This window comes from Apus apus, chromosome 14 (genome assembly GCF_020740795.1).
Source record: "Apus apus isolate bApuApu2 chromosome 14, bApuApu2.pri.cur, whole genome shotgun sequence".
In the NCBI taxonomy this organism is placed as follows: domain Eukaryota; kingdom Metazoa; phylum Chordata; class Aves; order Apodiformes; family Apodidae; genus Apus; species Apus apus.
In genome coordinates, this window is record NC_067295.1 from 11,553,234 (window position 1) to 11,572,527 (window position 19,294).

A 19,294-nucleotide genomic window follows, 5' to 3' on the forward strand; every position below is an offset into this window, starting at 1 on the left:
GGTTAGATAATTACTAGGAAAAACACAGCCTTTACAACTTCAAAGTCAAATAAATACATATTCCTAAATTATAGCAGTCATGTAATTTTACCACTGTTAAATTTAAATCCCCTTAAAATTAGGATTACTTATATGCCTGAAGTTACATGTTTTATTGGATGAGAACTACAGTTCCAAATATGAATATGATTTGTGCAATAATTGCATGCTCCTTGTTATTGGAAAGGTGGCCTTGTTTCTCTGCTTGTTTGCTTCCAACATTTATTTCCTTCCTCTTTTTTATAAACATCTCTCCAGTACTTAAACCTTGACTAAGCCAAGATCAGCAAAGGAAACAATTTCAATCAGCAGGTGGCAATTTGTGTTCCTTTATCCTTAGAAACATTGCAACCCAAACTCAAGCTTCAGATGCCAAGCCCTCATTCTGTTTATTTTCATACTGTGATTTTTCACCAGTCCTGAGAGTTTAACTCATGAGTGAGTATTTTTGAAAATTTTTCTGATGGAAACAGATCTCCTGTCTGACAAATTCAAGTTATTAACTTTGCCTCTGCTAGGAAAGATTTATCTGCTCACAGGCTGCTGAGCAATGTCCAGCCTCTTCATTCGTGGCAATGTGTTGCTGATTAGAAAACTTTCAGCAAACGGCAAAACCTTGCTCCTGATCTTTGCCTAATCCACTTCAACAAGGCTCTTTCCTAAAATTGCAAATGAAACCTTAATATTTCTTCACTCTTCAGGTTTTCAGGTCATACTCAGCATTGCAGCCTGTGCTACAGAACATGGATAGAAAAGTGATAGAAACTGGAAATGGAGAAGGAAAGAAACATGCACCAGGAAGCAGAAATCAGCATTGGGCATTACTGCGTTCTCCTCACTTCTGGGCAAACTTGGTAGGCAAGTGATGAGGTTATTACCCACAGAATTCAATCTGGAGCCAACTGACATTTCATGTGAGTCAGAGCTGGAGCTGGCAGCACAGTGGGACAATATATTTGCGATTAGCACATCTTGTAATGTGCCCTGGTGTGTCCTTCAATCAGCTGCTCTCCTTTTTTGTGAGGGTTTGTTCTTGTGAGAAGGTTTCTCTGAGCAGATTTCTGTGTTGTCAGGAAGGTGATGGAACAGCAGCTTCTGTCTGTGTTCAAACCTCAAGGTCGTGGATAATGACAAATGTTGCACCTCCCAAGGAAGCCCTGCTCTCCTGACAAAGTGGCCGAGATCCAGGCTAGCACAAGAAACAACACTGTGACTGGGACAGCCCAACCTTTGCAGCAGCTGGGGAGTACAGCACCTCTTGTGAGGAAGATGTGAGTATGAGAACATGAATCTCTTCAACAGTTTCTCTGCTGCAACGTATTGGCAGACCACTTTTAAAGCATTCAGTAAAGTAAAAATATTTTTGTGAATCAAATCCACTTCTGCATAGCTTACAGAGAATAAATTTATGCACTATAATCAAACCACTTGCATCTAGGTGAAAATAATAATCTTGGAATCTTGAACTGAGTAGTATCCCACTTCCTATAAACTGTGTGATAGAGAAATAAAAAACACCTTTTTTTTTAGCTTTTTTGCTGCTTCTTTTTTTTTTTTTCTGAGCTCCTTTAGGAACACACTGCAAGCATTAGTCCCAAGCAGGTATGTGACCATGGTCTGTCTCCATGAGTTACCTTTCCTATAGATGTGGGTCCCACTGGGTCTTCAAGGTCCCAACAAAAGCAGTAAGGCTTTTCCTTGAGAAATGGCAGCTCTGGAATATTTTGAGTTGACCATTTTTATAGTGCCACCTTTGAGCATTTCTAATTAGGCTGTGCAGGGTGAAACTGTTCAAGCTCACATATTTTGATTTCACTGCTTTTCCTTGCTATGATTCTTTTTCTTTCCAGTCCATTTTTTTGTTTGGCTTGTTAAGCTGCTGCTTTTCCTGTACCAGGACAGGCTGCTCTCTGTATTGATTAAGCTGCCTGGTTTTCTCTTTCAGTGACATCCTTCATTTAAATGTGTGTCTGTTTTGCTGAATCAGCTGTGTATTGAAATGCTTGAGTGTTCAACTACTCTTCTCTTTGTGCTACATATTTTGTTTAATCCTCCTGTGCTTTTCTGCTTGTTCAGCTGGCTACTACTTTAGCCAGGTTATTTTTTGGGGTGAAGGGGTTGTGCTGCCATTTTCATTACTGACTGAGAAACATACTCTATAAAATGAATTCCAGTCATTCACAGTTTAAACTGTGTATTTCTGGAGTGAAATGCCTTTAAAAGGAAAAGGAAGTATTATTTGCAGCATTTGCAACCCAGTGTTGGGAATACTGGGAGAGTTTCCAACCTGGAAGCTAAATGTAAGTAATCAGGAGCAGAAGCTGAAGCCCAGTATGCGTGGTGGGGGGTTGGGAGCAATGGTGTCACTTTGAAGGGAGGGTTAAGAAGATCTGCTTATTCACTCTTTAGCATCTGTGAAAGTTGGAGAGCCAAGAACACAGCCTGGCAAGGCAAGCAGGGGTGCAGATTCAATTGCATTTCAAGCAAGCACTACATTGCTTCCCTCAGAATTGAAGCTGGGCTCACAGATAGCTCAATATATTTATTTTCAGTAGACAGAGATCCCAAACTGCAATGCAAATGCAGAAATGCCAACTGTCCCAAATCCTAAAATGGTTCTAGCAACAGAAACCAGGCTTTTGTCTAATCACTGCCTGCTTTTGGCATTGAGCTTCTGTTTGAGACCTTTCAAATGCTGCAGAAGATGCCTCTTGCATCTTTTGTACCCACCTTTCTGTTTACTAGTTACACTTTATGCTGTTTCAATACTTTCATATTTTAGAAAAATGCCCCCTGCCAGCACACGGGGCAGACCTGGTGCAGGAGCACCCTCCTGTGCTGAGAGCATAAAGGCTGTGCAGGAGAAAATGTGGTTTGGCTGTCCAGATGCTGGAGGTGTCCCCAAGTGGTTTTTTGCCTTTTCTGGTCAGCTTGTGGAGATTAGAGCAGCCTGAATAGTTGCAATCAGCCCTCCAGAGACCTTTGCTCCCTTGAGCTGAGCTGTAACCAACATCTGGCTCCACTGTGACTTTGGTCTACTGAAATGACACTGAAGGACTTTTTAATTTTCCCTCTCTCTTTTTTTCCCCCTTCTTTCTCTTTCCCTCTTTATTTTTCTTTCTTCAGTGTGTTTAATACTGCTGTGGATTAGAGAGCTGTAAAGGAGAGGGAGCTCAGCTGGCATCAGCGTTCCCAGCGATCCGCTGCTCCGCGGCTGCCCTGCCCGTCCTGCAAGAGCTGCCGAGGGGCTGCAGGGCTTCCTTGCTATGGGCACTGAGCTGGAGAGGTATTCTTGGGATTTGTAGCCATCATAGAAAATTTCCCAGTGAGAAATATCCTATTGAGTGCTGGAAGTATTTTAGATCAAATCTGTGGGGGAAAAAAATAAATGTGATGGGAAAGGCTATCACTGCTGCTCATGAGCTGACATTTTATCAGATGCCAAGAGAGATAAAGAAAAGCATTAGAGCAAAACCACCCCAGGAAGCCTGGGCTGGCCTTGGCAAATACTTTTAAATATTTACAGAAGTCTTCTGCAGATCACATACTGGTTATATCTACAGTCCTCCTAGGGCAAGAATTAAAACACAGGTTGGATGAATAAGGTCACTGAACACATAGAATTTTGTTCCTGGAGCCAAGACAGCTAGCTAGGGAAAAAGGGAAAACTGATCAAAAACATGTATGGAACTGGAATTGAACCCAAAGTAATCCTTCAGATCTTGCAAAATTCCTCTAAGGAGAGAGGTGCCCCAGCTTCAAAAATCCTGTTGTCCCTTGTACTCAGCTCCCCCCTTAAAAGTGTGCTGAGGAGCCAAAGTTGTTCTGCTCAAAATCTCCCTGCAGACAACATGGTGACTTAGAAACACACCTGCAGCAGCATGGAGACCCAGCCCAGCACATACAAGCTGAAGAGCCTATGCAGTTACAAATGGTAATGTAAAGAGAGAGAAAAATCAGCTAACAGACATCAAAAGTCATGTTTTCCACATATTTAAGAGATGGATTCTTTCATAGCTCATTTCTATCGAGAAACTGGGGCTCCATTGCACTGAGTATTACGTAGCATTGGGGGACCTGCTGGTTGCAGACAGGGCAACAGCAGCTGGTTTTGCTAGTGATGCTTAAGTCCTGCTATCCCAGAGAGTCCAAATGCCTGAACAGCTGAGGTGGGTAAGCAACAAAAGAGCTGGGGGAAAGGCAGGCAGATTACCTGTCCCAGGTACCCCCAACTCATTCCCTAGGGGTTTTTTCACTTGACTGAGTTCCCTGGGCACAGCTGGGGTGGGATTCCCATCCAGCATGGTGGGATGGCATGAGGGCAAAACCACGGGAGTGATTCCACTAAACAGTCACCTTTTCCTAGAATCCTAACAGCTGAATGACTAAGATGGGTGAGCTCGATTCTTCCTCTGCTGAGAGTGTTGCTGGTGCTTCTCACACAGGAGTCGTGCAGTGTTCAGCTTACAGGAGTGCAAGGCAGGTTCAGGTAATGCAGGAGCAGTTTTTCATTCCTAGTTAGACAGCTGGATATTACTCTGAATATTGCTTTTGTTGTTACACAGGAGTAAGTGCCACAGTGTCATCATGGCTGTGCCCTTATGTTTGTTACAGAACCATCACCTTGGCCCAGCATAGAAGAAACAGCCCAGTTTCTCCCCTCTCATTAGAGTATATCTAACCCAAAGTGATTCTCACAGCTACGTATTTCACTGTTGGTCTCAAGGTTATCATTAGCCAAGATTTTGGTTTGTTGTTTGTGTCCAAAATTGGAAACCTTAATCCACACAAGCTCTGCATTTTACTCAGTCTATGGACTTCTTTCAAGGTATGTAGCAGCTAATGAAGTGAAGCAAGCCAGTTTTCAGAATATCAGAACTGCTAAATAGGGGTTAGCACCTCTGTTTCAGAATTTTCCCTCAGAAGAAGGCTGAGCTCTGTTCCTTTGGAAAAATAATTCCTTACTGACCCAGAGCGAGACAGTAAGTTCAACTAACAAAATGAAAAGGACTAAACCTGCAACCTGACTGGCATACACAATGTCTTTTCCCCTACTAGATTAAATACACAAAATGTACAAAGGTTGGAAACTGATCCCTGTTTCCCTGTAAATCCCTCTTTAGGTGTCTTCAGCCCATTGGAGCCTACTGAGGACACAAAGAGCCCAGGTGGTGGCAGACCCTTGCTACAACTGCCCAAGAACAAGGAGACAGTGGTGAGTTCATAAACAGACAACTTAGAACACGTAAACTCATCATCATAGGGTTGGCAAGAATAAGCTTGGAAGTGCCTTGAGTGGAAATGAGCTTATTTCCTACTAATGCTAATTCTTAATGAAGTATGCATGGTAATTAATGTAAATCAACAAAGAAATCCTTAGAAAATTATCTGTTACATCTCCAGGGTGAAAGGTCTCAGCTGTGGCACTGAATACTAACAGTATCATCTTGGAATTACCAGCCATCATCAAGTTTTACACCAAAGGTCAGGAATCAACCTTGAGTTTTCAAGCTATGAGAAAGAAATGCATAAACACTTGAATTTATTGCCCTATCACCGTTAATTCATTTGGAATTCACTGTCATAGCACTGCTGTTAATGAATGTATTTGGTAATAATGTGGATGTCACACATATTTATGCTCTAATCTCTTCCATGTTTCAGCAGGCAAAGCAAGTTAGAACCTCTGCCATTTCAAATTTTTATAAATTTAGAGGGGGAAGGAATCATATTTTATTTCAAAGAAGTAATTAACAAATATATATCACTTTTAGCTTCCCCAAATGGGTACCCATCCTGTCACAGAAGAATTAGTACAGAACACAAAATGATAGGTGTCTGGAATTGCCTGAAGCAAAGGGGAAAGCTTCCCTGGTCTATCAGAAGCAACAGGGAAAAAACCCCACATGTTTATCTGTTTCAAATCCTGAATAAACAAGAAAAAGAAGTGACAAAGGAATCATAACCTTGGCACAGGGGAGAAATTTGTGCCTGTATGGGGCCTTAGCTTATAAAAATCTCCTAAATGCAAGTTAACCTTGATTTTTTAAGTCAGGTGGTACACATACCTTTTGCTGACTCTTTGCATTAAGGTGATTTTCCACACATTTTAAAGTTAAACACAAATACTTTCTAATCCTTTCACATGTATTTTTAGCCTGTGCTCTGCAGATCATACCATGGCATCTCAAAACCTGGAGTTTTTTAGTTCAAGTCAGCAAAAGCCTTGCCATTAGTTTCAAAGGCTCCATGACCAGATTTATAACCAATTAATCGTTTATGTAATCTAATAATAAGCAATTTTGTTATAAAAATAAGGATAAACAGCAAATACCTTCCTTGTTCTGAAATACCACCTTGGAGTAGGAGGTTCTTGCCTCGTAGACTCTTGAGATTCCGTGCCAGGACATCATCAGGCAGCTGCTGACAGTTTGTGACACCCTAAATTAACACCTGGAAAAGGCTTAGACACCATCATGGTCGTTATTGCTTTATTATTATGCAATAATGCATAGTTCCTCATATTTTTAAACAGTAAATGAGGATTAGACACATTGATCACATTGATGTGATTTTTCACATCTTTTGATGATTAAAAACCTGCTGCATTAATGCTTTGAGACCAGCTCAACAGAACTGAGCAGGAGGAGGAAAATAAATGACTACAAATACACTTTACAAACCACATCTTTGACCTGAACCACCTTGCCTATAAATCATGATCTTGCAGTTTCAAACCCTGATGCACTGTTGCACACACAGGCTAATGCAAGCACGTGTTCTGTCACTTCCAAGGCTGGTTCCTGGACCTCAGGGAGCCCAGGTCTGCCCAGGGACAGGAAGATGAACAGTCATGTTCTCCACAGGTCTCACAGGCCTCTTTCTCAGAGCTGCCCATGATTTCTGTAATCGTTTCATGACAGCCTTTGGGAATTGATGAACTTGGAAAGTGCTGCAGTGGAAAAAGGGCATTCTGGTAGTGTTGCTACCAGCCTGAGAGCTGAGGTTGCTGTGGGATGTGCTACCTTCTTGCACATGAAGTGGGACTGGTTTAAAAAAAAAACAACAAACAAAACCTTTTAGAGAAGAGAGGGAGGGACAGAAACCTACATTGTTTTTTTCAGACCTTTCCAGTGTTTTCTTCTAAAAAGATCAGTGGTTCAGCATTCAGTGTTCCATAGATTAATTTTATGCTTTTATTAGAAAAGCTTAAGTGTTTCCTGGAAGGCTTTTACAATTTGTTGCCCCTTCGTTAAGGTGGAAAAGTACCTAAATGTCTGAGTGATGGAGATATTATGAAATAATTTGCTAATTTATACTGTCCCAGTTTATATTTGCAACTTGGTATCGTATCAAATCTAATATATTCCTTTTGTGATGGTCTGAATGCCTTTGGAGCCTTTAGCAAGTATTAGCTATACAAATAGATACTGTAATATTTCAGCAGACTTCTTTGGAAGCTTATGAAATGTCAGGCTTGTCTTGAGTGCAGATGTGACTTGATGTGAAGGAGTCTTCTGGCTTCCTTTGTTACTACACGAAGAATTCATTTTGGCATCTCCCTCTAGGCCCAGTTTCTTTTAAGCCGTGGTTGCATTAATGTCATCTCGTGGTGCAACTGATTGAATCCTTTTTACATCAGGGAAGAATTAGAGCCCAATCTAATTTGCTGCTGAGCCATAACTGGCAAAGCCATGGAGTAAAAAAAACCATTATTTTCTCTTAACTCTTCTGTATGGGTATAGTAATGTTTATGTTTCACACTCCTGAGGTAATTAAATGCCCCTAAATGAGGAAACATTGTACATAAATGCCATTTTAACAACAAAGATTGTGCCTGCTCCCAGGGAACAGTGTTACTTAACTAAAAAGCTGGTTTCATATATTTTTTTAAGTAAATACATTTTGAGGCCAAAATTGTTTGTTTATTATTATTACTACTTTGCTCAGATGCAAAAACTAGTTTTGTAGCTGAAGAACAAAAGGACACCTTGATTTTTGCAAGTGTGTATAATGTATTTTTTGCATGACTCAGTTTGCTGGTTCCTTAGATCTATTTTCTTTAGAATTAGCAAGATATCAGACATGTTCAGGTTCTAAAAGATTGTTATTGGTGATGTTCTTTGAAGTGAGCTTAGCTTCAGCTTTAGAAATCAGGTCTGCTTACTGCAGCTCAGGAAAACACAAGCATGGCATGAGTCACCTACATATTATCTAAGAGGAGGATCCCTTCCACCAAGTGGTTTTTCCCAGGAAGTCTGCTGCTGGTTGCAGCCCGAGAGCAGCGCCGGCACACGGCACCTTCCTCTGCTTGGGAATAGGATGGATGGCAAACGTCTCCTGAAGAATGCTTGGAGGAGCTGGGAATGTTTAGTTTGAGGAAGAGGAGGCTGAGGGGTGATGTCATCAGTCTCTACAACTACCTGGAAGGTCATTGTAGAGAGGTTGGTGCTGGTCTGTTCTCACAGGTAATTAGAGACAGACCAAGAGGGAATGGCTTCAAGCTGCAACAGGGGAGGTTTACTCTGGACATTAGGAAAAAAAAATTTCACAGAAAGAGTGGTTAGACACTGGAATAGGCTGCCCAGGGAGGTGGTTGAGTCACCATCCCTGGATGTGTTTAAGGGTCATTTGGATGTGGTGTTGGTGGAGATGGTTTAGGGAGAACTTTGTAGAGTAGGGATGATGGTTGGACTCGGTGATCCCAAGGGTCTTTTCCAACCTGAATAGTTCTATGATTTTATGACACGATGCTCATCAAAGGCACAAAGGAGTTTGGCTGGGCACTACACTGACAATGCAAAAATATTGTCCAGGTCATTACCACACAACAGCAGATGAGGCTTAGCAGGGGCTGCGTCCCCTGCTAAATGGCCAGCCATGGCCATAGGAAGCATGGGTGCAATCCTCCTCCTGAGAGAACTTAGGCGTGCACACATTCCTATCCACACCATAACAACAATTAGCTTTATGTGTGGACTTCCTGCATTTTATTCATTTTTTCCTTGGTTTACTAATCTCAGGCACTTCTCTACTAGGTGAAACATAAAGCTTGCAGAGGGCAGCAGCACAATTTGGAGCCATTTCTTCAGCTCTGCGGTCAACCAGCTTTCTCAAGTAGGTGGGTGTCACATTTGCCTCACTGGACAAACCCCTTTCTAGTCCTTAATTCTTACATGTTCATTTGAATCTGATCTTGAGAGATTCTTTGCATTCCTTTAGCCTTCCATTTCAGTTTTCCGCTTTGAGTGATACATATGCTCAGTCCTTGCTGAAGCTTGTTAAACTTCTGGGCTCACGGAGTCCCTGTGATAATGAGTCCTACAGCCTAATGATGTGACAAGAGAGAATATTTTTTTGGTCATTTGTGGTGGTTTTTTGTAATGTTAGTAATATTTATTGTTGCATAACAAGTCACCTAACACACAAAAAGGTTGTGCTCAATACACCACCTAAATGAGATTTCAGTAGAAGCTCGTCTTGCCGAACTGTCTTTGAGGAAGTGCCAGCACTGAGAAGGGACATGAGAGAGGAAGAAAAATGGCTGAACTGTATTTAGAAGCCAGGAGTCCCTTGGAGTAGAGCCTTAGGGTGGTCCTGAGGCTCTCCTGAGCAAGCTCCTCTCTCAGGTAAATCTTTGAGGTAAGCAGAAAGTGGGGGCTCTGAAACACACACATATTTAAATCCGTGAGGCTTCCCACAAGACTGTTCAGAAACAGGAATAGCCACCCATGAATGTTAAGCTTAAAAAAGCAGCAGTACTGATGAGTATTTTTGGCATGAACTGAAGAATCCTTTTGTTCCAGCCACAGCCCACATGCTGATTCAGCTCAGCAGCTCCCCTCTTCTGTTCTCTTCCTTTCCCAGGGCTTTCTTAAATACCAGTTCTAGGTTGCTGTTTTCTTCCAGCCTGCTCCAGTTATGTTTTGTAATGATGGTTCATAAAATATTGGCATGTACTCTCAACTGGGGGCAGCAGTCTGTAGGAGCATGCTCTCAGTCAGGATATGACTGTGCTCACTTTTCATGGGTTTGCTATATTTATTTGATCGCATCTACAATGAAGCCTTTTAATACTGCTGAAGTGATAGAAAAGCAACACATGGTAAATGGTAATCAGGCTTTTCAATATTAAAAGATGTGAGTAAATTTGCTTTGTAGAGTCTATCCAGAGCTAAATTGTGCTATAATTTACCAGAGCCCCTGCCCAGACTGCTCAGCAGGAGCAGGTGAGGTTTTCCTGGGATGAAACGGGAGGTGTCACCCCTACACACAGGCACTTTGGAGCAGAAGTGGATCTGGTCTGAATTCTATTTCTTTTCTGCTTAACATTTTATTTACTAAATGATAGCTAAAATTATAGATGTATTGTACTGAATATATCAGTATTTCAGATAAAACCAGAATCACATCTGGCTGCACGCTAAGGTGCCTAATGTGTTGAGTGGGTATTTAGAGAAATGAAAAAAAAAAATCATTTTTTAAAGTTTAAGGGAGAGGCTGAAGACGAGAGGCTGAAGACAATAGTCTGAACACGCTGCAAGAAAATGAAGAGGGAATAACTAAGAAGAGCCAGATCTCAACCAGAATTTAAATATCCTCCCAAATGCTCAAAATTTCCCTGCAACAATCATGTTTTCATTCTCAGGAGTAATTTGTTTGAATAGTGCACACAGAGATTGCATCTGCACTGGCTGAGCTCTGTATAAGCATCAAAGGGGAAAAATATCATCCAATTAAGAAGCAATGAAGCACTGAAGCAGAGAGGTAAGCTATCTTCCCAATGAAAGTTGCTCACTGTCCAGGAGAGAGAGATTGTTTCCCCCATAGAGATCTCCTCAGCTGCTGTGTTCAACAGCATGCACAGAAAACAAAGTTGGTTCATACAGTTTATCCAGGCTGTATTTTCAACTGATGTCCAATATTCTGAAAAGGAATCTCTTCTAGTGATGATTTACCTCACCTGGGCTGGTTTCCTTCATGACAGGTGGCATTAAAGGAGCTCCAGGAACATTCACTGCATTTCATGCCCCAAGTGATATCAAGTGTTTATTTGGTTTAATAATGCAAAATCAAAATAATCTTATACAAAACTTCAGGTAGATCAGACTATACTTTTTTTTGTTTGTTTGTTTTGTTTTGTTTTGTCCTGAAGCCTGACAAATTGTTTCCAAGTTACCCATAATGGAGCTTTTCTTCCTCTGTCTTTATGTTTATGAAGTTCATTTATGGGTATTTTTAGTTAAGATAAAAAGATGTGTTTGTATGTCACTGCTGTAAATGCAGCTTTGGGTTTCTTTCTTGAATTATTACTTCTCATGCAGAATATTTCACATGATGAATAACGAGCACCCTTCTGCATCTTGCAAAGCTTGTGTCCATAGACTCGCAGCCCAAACCACAAGACCAGAGCACTTCCAGGTCCTGCCCTCACCCCTTCCCTCAAAAATCTCAGCAAAACCAGCTGTCAGTAATTCATATTGACTTTTCATTACCAGTGGCCACACAACTGCACATCGTCTTTTCTGCAAGGAGGTAAGTGCTGGGTAATTTCATTATCGTCACCCCCAAAACCTTAGGGGATGCTGGCAGAAACTTTAAAATAGATTAGTTAGATAGATAGATAGATAGATAGATAGATAGATAGATAGATAGATAGATAGATAGATAGACAGACAGATAGATAGACAGACGATAGATAGACAGACAGACTATAGATAGACAGACAGACAGATGATAGATAGATAGATAGATAGATAGATAGATAGATAGATAGATAGATAGATGATAGATAGATGATAGATAGATAGATAGATAGATAGATAGATAGATAGATAGATAGATAGATAGATAGAAAGAAAAGTTAAATGTTAAAACCTTAAATGAAAAGTCAGTAAATTAGTTTTAAGATTGAGTGGGAAGGTTTCAACAAAGGTAGACAGCAAGTTGTTGTGGAGCTACTTGAGATCTTCCACTGGCCAAGTCCTGAGCAAAAGGAAACCCCAGCTGCAGCTGACTGAAAACTTTGGTACATTTGCCAGTGAATTTCAGCTGGGAATTTTGGCCAATGCCCATTGGTGGTTTCCGTGTGGACCCACTCTGGGCACACACCTTAGCTGGCCAGCTGGCTAGTTTCCAGAGAACCACAGCAGGGCAGGGGTTGGAAGGCATCTCTGGAGATAATTTAGTCCAAACCCTCTGCTAAAGCAGGTCCAGAAGCAGATTGCACAGGGTCACATCCAGGCAGGTTTTTAACATCTCCAGAGAAAGAGATTCCACCACCTCCCTGGGCAGCCTGATCCAGTGCTCTCTCACCTCAAAGTAAGTTTATTTTTCCTCATGCTCAGACGGAACTTCCCATGTCCCCATTTGTGCCCCATTGTCCTGTCACTGGGCACCACTGAGCAATGCCTGGTCCTGTCCTCTTGACACCCACCCTTGAACACCTTAGGGTTCCTAGAGAGCCACTGAGAAGAGGTGAGAAACCCAAAATACTGGTCCCAGTCTTGGAGATGCACTTCCTGGAAGGACTTGTCTTTTCTAATTAAATATAAAAGACCGTGAAGGACACTTTTACATAAACGCCCTGTAAAGTCAAAGCTGAGTCTATTTGGCAGTCTTGTGTTAACACTGGGCTGTTGGTTTTTTATTATTCTTATTTTCTGGAGGAAGGGTGGTTTTTTTTTTTCCTTATGGAAAAAATATTTTGTAAGGAACTTGAAATTCAGAAGATTTCAACCAGCTGCATTTCTTATCTGATGTCCTTTCACAACACTACTGTTCTGTTGTCAGAAATGTATAATCATATCTTGAGAAAAAAAAGCCTTATTGCCAGATTCTGTTCAGTCTGTGGAGCTATATTACAATATTAGAAATTACCTTGGCACAATTATGATTGTTTTTCTTTTTTTCCTGTGTAAAAGAGGGAGAAAGGATAAAGTGAAGAGTGGCCTGACTATTCTCTCCTTCTGTTTAAAATAGTGACTGACCTTTCCTTGGAATGAGCTCTAAAAATGCCATTCAGTGCTGGTCACAGGCTGGTGTTTGAGATGCAGGCTGTAACCCAATCAGTTACTCAGAAATAGGACTAAGCTATTTCTCTTGAACAGTAAAACAGATTAAATGCAGAGTGGCATTAAAGGGGGAAAATAATGCAGAAGAATCACTGTTGTTTCTTGAATGTAATTTTAAGTAAATGACCTTAAACTGCTCACACATTTGAAAACAAATCTCTGTTCTGCTTGGGTAGTGTTTCCACAGTGCTTATTACTTGTAAGCAAATATGAATGAGACAGATCCTGAACTTTCATTAAATTTTTCCATTTTCTGTCAAGCTAGCAATTCTGTAAAAAGCAAGTCAAAAGCTACAATAAAGACTTTGTCAGGAAGGAGATGTAAATAACCTGCATGAAGCAGCGGGTATGGCAATGCTGCCAGGCCTGGAGAAGGTGCAGTCTGTCCCCTTCCCTGGGTGGTGACCCCAGAGGCAGGTGCTCCTGATGGTGCTGGCATCCCCACAGGCTGTGTTTGTTCTAATTGAGGCTGCCATAGTTGACAGGACCTGGCAGGGCCCTCAAAACTGCCTCAAACCTATAATTTGCACACCTTGTTTCCCCTTTTCCACTCCTCAATTCTCCTTTCACTGCTCTGGTATCTCCTTTCTTGCTTCATAATTTCCTTCCAAATGATCCCAAATTATATTTTTCATGCTAGTCTCTGTTCTCAAATCTGGTGTTTTCCTTGGAAGCCTCAGTCTTAGACAGCATCACTCACAGGGACAGCTCAGTGTGGTGCCCTTGCAAGGTCACACAGCCCAAGAAGTCCCTAGTGCTCCCCTCAGCTGGCTGTGCAGTGGTGTCCTGTGCCTTGCCCAGCCCCTGGCCCAGTGCCTGCTTGTATGCTTTTTCAGGAAACACCTTGGAAGAACAGACTCTGCTAAGACAGGGAGTACAGAAGAAGATGGATGGTGTTCAGGTGGTGCACAGTTTCACCTGGCCCAGAGCAGACGACCAGGTGGCGATTTCAACCATGACCTGCATCCTTGAGGTGGAAGAAGATGACAAGAAATCTTGATATGGTGGGATCAGTGCCACCATAAAGAGATACTTCTGCAACTTTACAAGGAGGTAATGAATTTTTCTCACATGTGAGTGTTCTTACCTATCCAGAAAATGAGCTGGAGCAAGGAGAAAGGCCAGCCATGGGGATATCACAGGGTCATGCCCTCAGCCCACCTGTGGGGAGACAGAAGAGCATCAGCTCCTGGGGCAGAGGGAGGTGGCAGGTGACAGCAAGCTGTGCAGCCCAGCCACACACCCACCACTGAATCATGCTTTTAATTCTGACCTTGGACGATGCAGAGTGATGAGACTGTCACAGACATCTGGCAGCAGCTCAGAAAGGCTCTTAAGCATATGCTCAGTGTTCAGGGCATTGACGATCACACTTCTCCCCAGGAAAGCACGTTCAGAAGAGCTTTGCCAGGGCTGGGACTTTGCAGTCAGGCAGCAGCAGTCCCAGGCAGGAGCATCAGAAGAGCCTCTGAATGCACTCTCTTCAGTACTTGGGCTTACAGGTAAATCTATGAGGGAAAAGAACCATCTGTGGAAAAATGAATTATAGATACAGAAGCAGGGCAGTGAACAGATTTGGATAAATTTGAGGAATCCAGTTACTTTCTTAAAAAAAGAAAAGGGGTAGGGGTGGGAAGGGGAGGAGGGGGGAAGGGCGGTGGAACTGAACAAGCTGCCTAGGAGAGGAAATACTCAATTAATATGTTCAGTGGAAATAATTGTCATTCATACTTTTGGAAGTGTCTAAGTGCTGCCTTTATATATTTTTCAAAGTAAATTGGTTAAATTCTGTAAGTTATTAAGCACAAAAAATTGCTCAAAATTTGCTTATTTAAGCAAATGTGTAAGAACATAATAAAAAAGAACTAAATACCATGAAAATGGAGCAAAATATTATCTCCAGATTGAATGAAAACCTTAGGTAGGTCTGAAATTGTTTTAGAAACATGCATGGTCCACTGAAACAAAATCCATTACTTGCACCATTTCAGTGGAAGATACCATCAAGAAAAATTAATATTACATGAGCCAACTTATTTTGTTGGTGAGTTGTTGTTTTTTTCTTTTCTACAGCGTATTTAAGTAATTAAGTCAGTGGGCAGGGCATCAGTACCTTACAAAGAGCAGACAATTACATCTACAGCCCTTTCCTGCTGATAGCTTTGGCATAACTATTCCCATGGGTTTTTAGCCCTCCCTGGGGTGCCTCAGCTCTGCCCCCCTGGCAGGCTGGGGGAGCTGGGGTAGTCCCAGCAGTTGGGTTTGGCAGAGGAGGGTTTTGGGATGCTGGTAGGAGCTGCAGTGCAGCACATGGGGCAAAAGCACAGGAGGGAGACTGTCTGTGGCTCCTTCACTTTCCAACTTGTCTGTGAGGAGGGCAGAGATGGTGGTTCTTTCAGAAGATGAGAGATACTGTCAGACTTTTGGGGGGAAATGTAATGTCATGAGAAGAGATCTGGGTTGAGGGGTGATTCCAGCAGCAGGCAGGTGAGAGCAGCAGTGAAGTCAGTGACAGTGCCTGAATCAGAATGGGATCCCTGTTCCAGCTGCTTCTTGCCCCTCTGACTGTAATAAAGGTTTTAAACAACAGAGAAGAGGGAGACTTGCATTGCTTAAAGAATCACTTCAGCTTTTCTGCCTTTAATTTTGAGAAAGTTTCTGGCTGTGCACCCCCAAAGCTACTTCTTCTGGAAGAACAGTTTTGCCAGAATGAAGCATCTACTCCAGGTGATGCTGCAGCATACCTATAATGAAGGGGGCTTGGGGACACACTTCTCTGATTTCCTGAAAAAAAGACAGACTGACTTGTGTTCTTGAGCATGTGGTTAGCCATAAGCTCAGCAATGACCCAAAGCCTGTAGACCTGTCTTTCATGAGAAAGAAGTCACTAAATCACTTTTATGACAGCACATCCCTATCATGCCATCCTCTATTCAGACTACACTTACAAAACTATTTCTCTTATAATGCTTTGTGTGCTATTCTCCATCTTCACACAAAGCAGGATGCCAAGGGAAAGCAACTCTAGAAGGGACCTTTGGTAACAACTCTTGCTCCTGAGCAACATTCTTGCTACTCAGTACAAAGCCTTAAAACATTTGCAGTTCATCAAGGGCTACCTGTCATTCCTCTGACTCCTCCTGCATGTTTGAACTCTCTTATTCTGTGTTTATGTCAATAAAATTCAGAAAATTCTGTTAAAACAACATGAAGGTTTGACACAAAGTTTCAAAAGCAGCCACTGAGCCAGGCAGAGCCAAGAGCTGGTATTTCACCTCTTTCCACCTACCACAGCTACAAAGGAGTTGGTTGTAACCACGAGAGGAAAGGCAAACTTTCCATACTATTTTTTCCAAAGGTAATGTGTCATTCTCCAACCAAGCTATATAATGCTTCTTACTAACAGGACTGAGCAAAAACAGGAAACCCATGCCTCTCCAGGTCATCACAATGCATTTGATTCAACAGCTGAATTATCAGTACAAGAAACTCACCTGCTCTATCAAAGAGGAAAAAGTTCTATGCATTAAAATTACTGATCAGCCCCTAAATCCCAGGCAAACCTTAACAGTGACCCCAGAGAAATAGGGTGGCTTTCAGCTCCCTCCCCAAATCTCAGGGAATGTTTCCTAACCCTGGACCAGAGAAGGGAAAGCTCAGATGTTTTTGTTCTGGTTGCCCTTGCTGGAAGAAGTACTCAAACTGGCTTTAGGGAGCAGCAGAGCCCTTCCCTCCCCTGCAGAGAGCAGCCACCATTCAAAACATACCTGTGGAGGACACTTAGGGTATCTCCATGGGCTTCATTTCACAGAGGACAATAAGAGCTGATGCTGTCTTCCAGTATCACAGGCTTTTTGGTGATCTAGTTTGCTTAGGCCAAGCAGATCTGCTGCTTCCATTTCTCTTTGCCAGAGAGGTTTCCACCCAGGAGCTGATCTTTTGCACAGCACTGTGTCTTCTGTGTATCATCAGGGACATTTCTTTCATCTCATATTTGCAGCTAAACAACATTTTATACAGATCCTGAGTTTATAACTATGTTTTTACAATTAAAAAAATATAATTTAAAAATTATATTTTTAAAATATAAAAAATATTATAATGTGCTATAATATAATATGTCAAAGGTTTATATATTTGTGGTTTTTTTCAAGAAACGAGGCAGAAAATATAGTGACATTATGGCATTTGCAATTTCATTGTAGTAGGAATTTTTATTTTGCTGGTTGGCAGATATCAGTACTTACTAACAGCATCATGGTACATTCAAATAGGTTATTTTAACTGATTCTACTTATCTTCTATTTATCTCTTCTGGTTTTTGTGCTACCATCACAAGAATCAGTCACAGAACCTCTATGCTTGTTTCAAGCTGAATTACAATGTTATTCTTGGGAGATTTTTCCACTTTCCTTCTGTGTCAGCTGCAGAGCTTGTTCCCACTGCTGAAAGGAAGAAAGCTGTGCTGCAAAACTGCTGGACTTTTAGTCATTCACGTTGACTTTGAATTTCAAACTTAACACTCTCACATTTTATAAAATTTGTTTCAAAAACATGCTTTAAAACAGGTTTTTTCTTACCTTCAGTCATCAGTGGGTTTGTAGATGTATTTATCAGAAATCAGTATAAGTTTTTGTGCATCATTACTGATAGGTAAATAAATAATGTGAAATTCTCATACATTAAAAAAAAAAAAAAAGGAAACACATTTGAAAATGAAGTTACAATATTTTGAAAAGGCAACTCCTGCATTAAAACCCTGAATATTCTAAGTATATTACATCCAAAAAAATCTAATTTCAATGCTTTCCACTTTGTAGGGCTCTTTTTCCATGGCAAATTCTAGATTAAAATAGCAGTTTCCATTAGAAAATTATTTCACCAAAAATAACCAGCTGATCTGAATTTTCAGTTTATAATATCATATGGATTTTTTGTTTGTTGGTTTGCTTTTAAAGTAGGGTTTTTTTGGTATGCCAAAGAAATAATCCCTGTACAAAGACCTTAAATGTCAGATACCCTCTTGGCCCCAAAGCACCAAAAGAGAAAGAGGTGCTGACCAATGAACTTGAACTGTCTTTTCTTTTTCCCTCACAGATTCAAGAGCTGCCACACACGGATGAGTGGTTCCTCTGTAAGTTACAAGGAAGATGGGTTCCTCTACGTGCTTCAAGAGGTTTCTAAGCCAAGAAAGACCATTTGTGCTCTGCAAAGCATCAGGATAGGGAGGGGTGCTGTGAAGCTGGATCACCCCTCTGTCCCACCACCTGAACCCTGCCTGTGTCCTGGCTGAACAGGGGTGCTGGATTGTGCCACCTGAGGCTGACCGAGGTAAGCAGCTATAAAGGTCCCTCTGTTACCAGGAGGAATAGCTCAGTGGGAGAAAAATAAAGTGGACTGTCCAAAGAGCAGGGCTGTGAAGCAGGCAATGCTTTTGCAGTGTGTGCTCCACAGCATGACAGCAGGAGGGGACCTAGCAGGAAAAACGCCCATTAAGGCATGAAGAGTGTCTGGCTCCTCACTGCTTTGATCCTGTCTTCAAAGCCACCCTCTGAGCCCCCTCTTCTTTTGCACAGCACAGCCCTGCTGAGCCTGGCCCACCGGGCATGGGCATTGCTGGGGCTGCAGTGATGTGGCCAGAGTCCAGGCAGGGAGGGGATGGGTGCCCCTGTGGGGGTCTCTAGCAGCCCCCAGCCCACTTAAAAGATCAATGCCAGCTTTTCTTAGCTACAAACACAGAGTCAAAGCCATACAGATTATGAATTAATTGTTAAACTCATGGACCTGCACAGGAGGAGATCTGGAAGGAGATTATTGGAGCTCCACGTTGCTCCAAGATGGGTGTTGTTTCACTCCAGCCTTCAGGGACAACACAAGTTAATGGCTATGGTTGCTGAGTGCAGTCAGGCCACCAGCCTTACCTCCATTTTAATGCAAAGATATCTTAGGAGACTTATAAAGGTAAGTCTTACCTGTTTGCCTTTGAACAATTAGAAAACCTGAGTCAGCCAATGGAGTGCTGATATCTATCACACAGGTGCCTGGTGAGGCCTGGTGACAGCAGGAACCCTTCCCTGGACCCTCAGCAGACTCTGCAGAGATGAGGGCACACTGTGTGTCCTGCTGGGCTGTGCCAGGGAGCCAGCCTGAAATAGACAACGGAAGGTGGATCTGTGCATCAG

General features: G+C 42.0%; 1 long non-coding RNA gene across 1 annotated transcript; it reads left to right on the plus strand.

The window, feature by feature from the left end:
• Positions 1–14,499: 14,499 nt before the first annotated feature.
• Positions 14,500–19,294, plus strand: LOC127390556 (uncharacterized). Its single transcript, XR_007890890.1, has 3 exons — positions 14,500–14,614; positions 18,210–18,443; positions 19,150–19,294. It is a non-coding gene; the product is annotated as an uncharacterized LOC127390556 (long non-coding RNA).